The sequence below is a fragment of the Oncorhynchus gorbuscha genome, linkage group LG06 (assembly GCF_021184085.1).
Source record: "Oncorhynchus gorbuscha isolate QuinsamMale2020 ecotype Even-year linkage group LG06, OgorEven_v1.0, whole genome shotgun sequence".
In the NCBI taxonomy this organism is placed as follows: domain Eukaryota; kingdom Metazoa; phylum Chordata; class Actinopteri; order Salmoniformes; family Salmonidae; genus Oncorhynchus; species Oncorhynchus gorbuscha.
The window spans coordinates 11,671,394-11,679,497 of NC_060178.1; positions in this window are offsets into that span (position 1 = coordinate 11,671,394).

Here is an 8,104-nt window from a genome sequence, read left to right on the forward strand (position 1 = left end):
GAACTGAAACAGGGAGGGACTAACTGAACTTAAAATAAAAGTTTGTTTCTGTTGCAAAATCTGTTGCTACAGTGTGCCCGAATGAATTCAACCCTGGATTCATATACTACACTGAACAAAAATATAAATGCAACATGTAAACTGTTGGTCCCATGTTTCATGAGCTGAAATAAAAGATCCCAAAATGTTTGCATACACACAAAAACTTTTTCTCTCTCATTGTGTGATCAAATATGTTTACATCCCTGTTACGGAACATTTCTTCCTTGCTAAAATAATCCAGGCACCTGATAGGTGCAAATCAAGAAGCTTATTAAACAGACTGATCACTAAACAGGTGCACTTTGTGCTGGGGATGATAGAAGGCCACTCTAAAATGTAAAGTTTTGTCACAACGCAATGCCACTGATGTCTTAAGTTTTACGGGGGCATGCAATCGGCATGCTGACTTCAGGAATGTCCACCAGGGCTGTTGCCAGAGAATTTAAGGTAATTTCTCTACCATAAGCCGCCTTCAACGTTGTTTTAGAGAATTTGGCAGTACGTCCAACCAGCCTCACATCCGCAGACCGTGTGTAACCACAGCAACCCAGGACCTCCACTTCCGGCTTCTTCACCTGCGGGATCGTCTGAGACCCGCTACCCGGACAACTGTAATAATGCCCTTTTATGGGGGAAAAACACAACCTGATTGGCTGAGCCTGGCTCCCAAGTAGGTGAGCTTATGGCCTCGCAGGCCCACCCATGGCTGCGCTCCTTCCCAGTACTGTGAAATCCATAGATTAGGGTCTAATTCATTTATTGAAATGGACTTATTTCGTTAAATGATCTGTAACTTAGTAAAATTGTTGAAATTGTTGCATGTTGCATTTATGTTCATGTTTTCGTTCAGTATATTTTAAATCTTACAAATATTTTGAGCAATTCCTTTAGTCCTCCAGGTGGGAGGGATTTACATTACATTTACATTTAAGTCATTTAGCAGACGCTCTTTTCCAGAGCGACTTACAAATTGGTGCATTCACCTTATGACATCGAGTGGGACAGTCACTTTACAATAGTGCATCTAAATCTTAAAGGGGGGGGTGAGAGGGATTACTTATCCTATCCTAGGTATTAGGTATTTGTTTGTAATTGTAGGAATTTTCTATTGGTTATGTTACAACAGGCAAACTCAATCAATTATTTTAAATGGTATTTGAATGCAGGTCTGTTTCTAATCAAATTAAATCAAACGTTATTTGCCACATGCGCCGAATACATCAAGTGTAGACTTTACCGTGAAATGCTGAATACATCAAGTGTAGACTTTACCGTGAAATGCTGAATACATCAAGTGTAGACTTTACCGTGAAATGCTGAATACATCAAGTGTAGACTTTACCGTGAAATGCTGAATACAACAAGTGTAGACTTTACCGTGAAATGCTGAATACAACAAGTGTAGACCTTACCGTGAAATGCTGAATACAACAAGTGTAGACTTTACCATGAAATGCTGAATACAACAAGTGTAGACTTTACCATGAAAAGCTGAATACAACAAGTGTAGACTTTACCGTGAAATGCTGAATACAACAAGTGTAGACTTTACCGTGAAATGCTGAATACAACAAGTGTAGACTTTACCGTGAAATGCTGAATACAACAATTGTAGACTTTACCGTGAAATGCTGAATACAACAAGTGTAGACTTTACCGTGAAATGCTGAATACAACAAGTGTAGACTTTACCATGAAATGCTGAATACAACAAGTGTAGACTTTACCGTGAAATGCTGAATACATCAAGTGTAGACTTTACCGTGAAATGCTGAATACAACAAGTGTAGACTTTACCGTGAAATGCTGAATACAACAAGTGTAGACTTTACCGTGAAATGCTGAATACAACAAGTGTAGACCTTACCGTGAAATGCTTACTTACAAGCCCTTAACAAACAGTGTAGACTTTACTGTGAAAAGCGGACTTACAAGCCCTTAAGGAACAGTGTAGACCTTACCGTGAAATGCTTACTTACAAGCCCTTAAGCTAGTTGAGGTGAAGTGACTATGCATAGATAATAAACAGTGAGTAAAAGCAGTGTACAAGAGGAGGGGTCATTGTAAATTGTCCGATGGTAATATTATGAATTGTTCAGCAGTCTAATGGCTTGGGGTAGAAGCAGCTGAGGAGCCTTTTGGTCCCAGACTTGGCTCTCCGGTACCGGTTGCCTTGCGATAGCAGAGAAAACAGTCTATAACTTGGGTGACTGGAGTCTCTGACAATTTTATGGATTTTCCTCTGACACCGCCTATTATATAGGTCCTGGATGGCAGGCAGCTTAGCCCCAGTGGTGTACAGGGCCGTACGCATCACCCTCTGTCGTGTCTTGCTGTAGGAGGACGAGCATTTGCCGTACCAGGCAGTGATACATCCGGTCAGGATGCTCTCAATGTTGCAGCTCAATAACCTTTTGAGGATCTGAGGACCCATGCCAACATTTTTTACTTTCCTGAGGGGGAATAGGCTTTGTCGTGCCCTCTTCACGACTGTCTTGGTGTGTTTGGACCATTCTAATTTGTTGGTGACACCAAGGAACTTGAAGCTCTCAACCTGCTCCAGTACAGCCCCGTTGATGAGAATGGGGGCGTGCTCGGTCCTCCTTTTCCTGTAGTCCACAATCATCTCCTTTGTTTTGATTACGTTGAGGGATAGGATTTATTCTGACACCACACTGCCAGGTGTCTGACTTCCTCCCTATAGGCTGTCTCGTCGTTGTCGATAATCAGGCCTACCACTGTTGTTTTGTCTGCAAACTTAATGATGGTGTTGGAGTCGTGCCTGGCCATGCAGTCGTGGGTGAACAGGGAGTACAGAAGGAGACTGAGCACGCACCCCTGAGGGGCTCCAGTGTTGAGGATCAGAGTGGCAAATGTGATGCTGCCTGCCCTCACCACCTGGGGGCGGCCTGTCAGGAAGTCCAGGATCCAGTTGCAGAGGGAGGTGTTTAGTCCCAGGATCCTTAGCTTAGTGATGAGCTTTGAGGGCACTATGGTCTTGAATGCTGAGCTGTAGTCAATGAATAGCATTCTCATGTAGATATTCCTTTTGTCCAGGTGGGAAAGGGCAGTGTGGAGTGCAATAGATATTGCATCATCTGTGGGTCTGTTTGGGTGTAATGCAAATTGGAGTGGGTCTAGGGTTTCTGGGATAATGGTGTAAATGTGAGCCATTACCAGCCTTTCAAAGCACTTCATGACTATGGACGTGAGTGCTACGAATCTGTAGTCATTTAAGCAGGTTACCTTAGTGATCTTGGGCACAGGGACAATGGTGGTCTTGCAACTGGGACCTGGCCAATATAAGCAATGGAAATTCAACACATACAACAACACAGAGCTACACATGGAATAAACAAAACATAGTAAATAATACAGTAGAACAAAATAAAACAAAAAGTCTATATACAGTGAGTGCAAATGAGGTAAGATAAGGGAATTAAGGCAATAAACAGGCCATGGTGGCGAAGTAATTACAATATATTCATTAAAACACTGGAATGGTAGATGTGCAGAAGATGAATGTGCAAGTAGAGATACTGGGGTGCAAAGGAGTAAGATAAATAAATAAATACTGTATGTGGATGAGGTAGGTAGATAGATGGGCTGTTTACAGATGGGCTATGTTCAGGTGCAGTGACCTGTGAGCTGCTCTGACAGCTGGTGCTTAAAGCTAGTGAGGGAGATATGAGTCTCCAGTTTCAGAGATTTTTGCAGTTCGTTCCAGTCATTGGCAGCAGAGAACGGTAAGGAAAGACGACCAAAGGAGGAATTGGCTTTGGGGGTGACCAGTGAGATATACCTGCTGGAGAGCGTGCTACGAGTGGGTGCTGCTATGGTGACTTGTGAGTTGAGATAAGGTGGGGCTTTACCAAGCAAAGACTTGTAGATAACCTGTAGCCAGTGGGTTTGGCGATGAGTATGAAGCGAGGGCCAACCAACGAGAGTGTACAGGTCGCAATGGTGGATAGAGTATGGGGCTTTGGTGACAAAACGGATGGCACTGTGATAGACTGCATCCACTTTGTTGAGTAGAGTGTTGGAGGCAATTTTATAGATGACATCACCGAAGTCGAGGATCGGTAGGATAGTCCGTTTTACGAGGGTATGTTTGGCAGCATGAGTGAAGGATGATTTTGTCACGTCCTGACCTTAGTTCCTTTTTTATGTCTCTGTGTTAGTTTGGTCAGGGCGTGAGTTGGGGTGGGCATTCAATGTTTTTGTTCTATGTTTTGTATTTCTGCTTTTGGTCTGGTATGGTTCCAAATCAGAGGCAGCTGTCAATCGTTGTCTCTGATTGAGAACCATACTTAGGTAGCCTGTTTTCCCACTGTTAGTTGTGGGTAGTCGTTGTCTCTGATTGAGAACCATACTTAGGTGGCCTGGTTGTCTCTGATTGAGAACCATACTTAGGTGGCCTGTTTTCTTTTTTGTTGGTGGTTATTTTCTGTTTCTGTGTTTTTTCACCATTCGGGACTGTTTCGTTTTTTTCTTTATTCGCTTGTGTTCTGTGTTCATTAAATAAATATGACGAATACTTACCACGCTGCATATTGGTCCGATCCTTCCTACTCCTCCTCAGAGGACGAAGAGATTCGTTACAGCTTTGTTGCAATATAGGAAGCCAATTCTAGATGTAATTTTGGATTGGAGATGCTTAATGTGAGTCTGGAAGGAGATTTTACAGTCTAACCAGACACCTAGGTATTTGTAGTTGTTAACGGACCTCTGAGACTATCACAGTGCAGGTGCATTTATACGGAGAATTGATTACACACAGGTGGATTGTATTTATCATCATTAGTCATTTAGGTCAACATTGGATCATTCAGAGATCCTCACTGAACTTCTGGAGAGAGTTTGCTGCACTGAAAGTAAAGGGGCTGAATAATTTTGCACGCCCAATTTTTCAGTTTTTGATTTGTTAAAAAAGTTTGAAATATCCAATAAATGCCGTTCCACTTCATGATTGTGTCCCACTTGTTGTTGATTCTTCATAAAAAAATACAGTTTTATATCTTTCTGTTTGAAGCCTGAAATGTGGCAAAAGGTCGCAAAGTTCAAGGGGGCCGAATACTTTCGCAAGGCACTGTATCTATTCCTAGTTCTACATTTTTTGAATGGGGCATGCTTATTTAAGATGGTGAGGAAGGCACTTTTAAAGAATAGCCAGGCATCATCTACTGACGGGATGAGATCAATGTCATTCCAGGATACCCCGGCCAGCTCGATTAGAAAGGCCTGCTCGCAGAAATGTTTTAGGGAGCGTTTGACAGTGATGAGGGGTAGTCGTTTGGACGCAGACCCATTACGGATGCAGGCAATAAGGCAGTGATCGCTGAGATCTTGATTGAAAACAGCAGAGATGTATTTGGAGGGTGAGTTAGTTAGGATGACATCTATGAGGGTGCCCGTGTTTATGGATTTGGAGTTGAACCTGGTAGGTTCATTGATCATTTGTGTGAAATTGAGGGCATAAAGCTTGGATTGTAGGATGGCCGGGGTGTTAAGCATGTCCCAGTTTAGGTCACCTAGTAGCATGAGCTCAGAAGATAGATGGGGGGCAATCAATTCACATATGGTATCGAGGGCACAGCTGGGGGCAGAGGGAGGTCTACAGCAAGCGGCAACAGTGAGAGACTTGTTTCTCGAAAGATGAATTTTTATAAGTAGAAGTTAGAATTGTTTGGGTACAGACTTAGATAGCCTGCAGAGTTCTGTAATACTATCTTTGCAGTAGATTGCAACACCGCCCCCTTTGGCACTTCTATCTTGGCGGAAAATGTTATAGTGAGCAATGGAGATTTCAGGGTTTTTGGTGGTTTTCCTAAGCCAGGATTCAGACACGGCTAAAACATTACTAGAGTATGCAGTGAGTTAGCATGAAACCAAGGCTTTTACGGTTACAGAAGTCAACAAATGAGAGCACCTGGGGAGTGGGAGTGGAGCTAGGCGCTGCAGGGCCAGGATTAACCTCTACATCACCAGAGGAACAGAGGAGAAGTAGGATAAGGGTGCGGCTAAATGCTATAAGAATTGGCCGTCTAGCACGTTCGGAACAGAGAGTAAAAGGAGCAGATTTCTGGGCACGATAGCATAGATTCAAGGCATAGTGTGCAGACAAAGGTAAGGTAGGATGTGAGTACATTGGAGGTAAACCTAGGCATTGAGTAATGATGAGAGAGAAATAGTCTCTAGAGACGTTTAAACCAGGTGATATCATCGCATATGTAGGAGGTGGAACAACATGGTTGGTTAAGGCATATTGAGCAGGGCTAGAGGCTCTACAGTGAAATAAGACAGTAATCACTAACCTGGACAGTAATGGACAAGGCATATTGATATTAGAGAGAGGCATGCATAGCCAAGTGAACATTTTTGTCCAGTGAGGGGTTGGGCTGACTGGGGACATGGCGATTCAGACAGTTAGCAGGCCGATGCTAACATGCTAACAATTAGTAGGTCGGGGCTAAACAAGATAGCAGTTAGCAGACTGATGCTAACATGCTAACAATTAGTAGGTCGGGGCTAAACAAGATAGCAGTTAGCAGACCGGGGCTAAACAAGCTAGCAGTTAGCAGACCGGTTTAGCTAGCAAGCAGTTAGCAGGGGCTAGCAGTTAGCAGACCGGGGCAGGCAAGCTAGCAGTTAGTAGACCGGGGCTAGCAAGTTAGCCTTTGGGGGACATCGCGATGGGGGTAAGTCTGTTTTTGCCTCTTCGTGCGGTGACGTCAATAGACAGTCATGGAGTTAGTAGGGTTCCAAGTAGATCTAGGTAACTAGCAGGCCTAGCAGGTTAGCAGAATGGGACTTCAGCTGGCGTCGCGTCTGAGGGGCCTGTTGGAATCGGCGGACAGATTGTCGGTATTCCAGTCGTAGAGGATCGGTGGTGTTCCGTGCCCCGTAGCGGCAGTAGAAGGGGTTCAGATGTTATAGCCCATGAGTGAGCCGGGAGACGGGTCTAGCATGGGCTAGTTGGTGCTAGCTCCGGGACAGAAACGTTAGCTGGGAGTAGTTCATCCGGGTTGTGGTTAGCTAGCTGTGATGATCCAGATGAAAAGGTTCAGAGTTTGTGGTAGGAATTCAGGGATATGGAGAGAAAAATAGGTCCAGTATGCTCTGGTTTAAAACGCGTTGTACGAACTGGCGAGAGCTTTCCGAGCTCAAATCAAATCAAATCAAATGTATTTGTCACATACACATGGTAAGCAGATGTTAACGCGAGTGTAGCGAAATGCTTGTGCTTCTAGTTCCGACAATGCAGTAATAACCAACGAGTAATCTAACCTAACAATTCCAAAACTACTACCTTATACACACAAGTGTAACGGGATAAAGAATATGTACATAAAGATATATGAATGAGTGATGGTACAGAACGGCATGGGCAAGATGGAGTAGATGGTATAGAGTACAGTATATACATATGAGATGAGTAATGTAGGGTATGTAAACATTATATTAAGTAGCATTGTTTAAACAGATAATAGCAGGCTTCCCCCTACATACATACATGTATAGACAGATAATAGCAGGATTCCCCCTCCATACATACATAGTATTGACAGATAATAGCAGGCTTCCTTCCTGTTTGGCCCTGTCCGGGGGTGTCCTCGGATGGGGCCACAGTGTCTCCTGACCCCTCCTGTCTCAGCCTCCAGTATTTATGCTGCAGTAGTTTATGTGTCGGGGGGCTAGGGTCAGTTTGTTATATCTGGAGTACTTCTCCTGTCCTATTCGGTGTCCTGTGTGAATTTGTATACTATGACATGTTGTGTAGTCCTCCCACTATGACATGTTGTGTAGTCCTCCCACTATGACAGGTTGTGTAGTCCTCCTACTATGATATGTTGTGTAGTCCTCCCACTATGACATGTTGTGTAGTCCTCCCACTATGACATGTTGTGTAGTCCTCCCACTATGACATATTGTGTAGTCCTCCCACTATGACATGTTGTGTAGTCCTCCCACTATGACATGTTGTGTAGTCCTCCCACTATGACATATTGTGTAGTCCTCCCACTATGACATGTTGTGTAGTCCTCCCACTATGACATGTTGT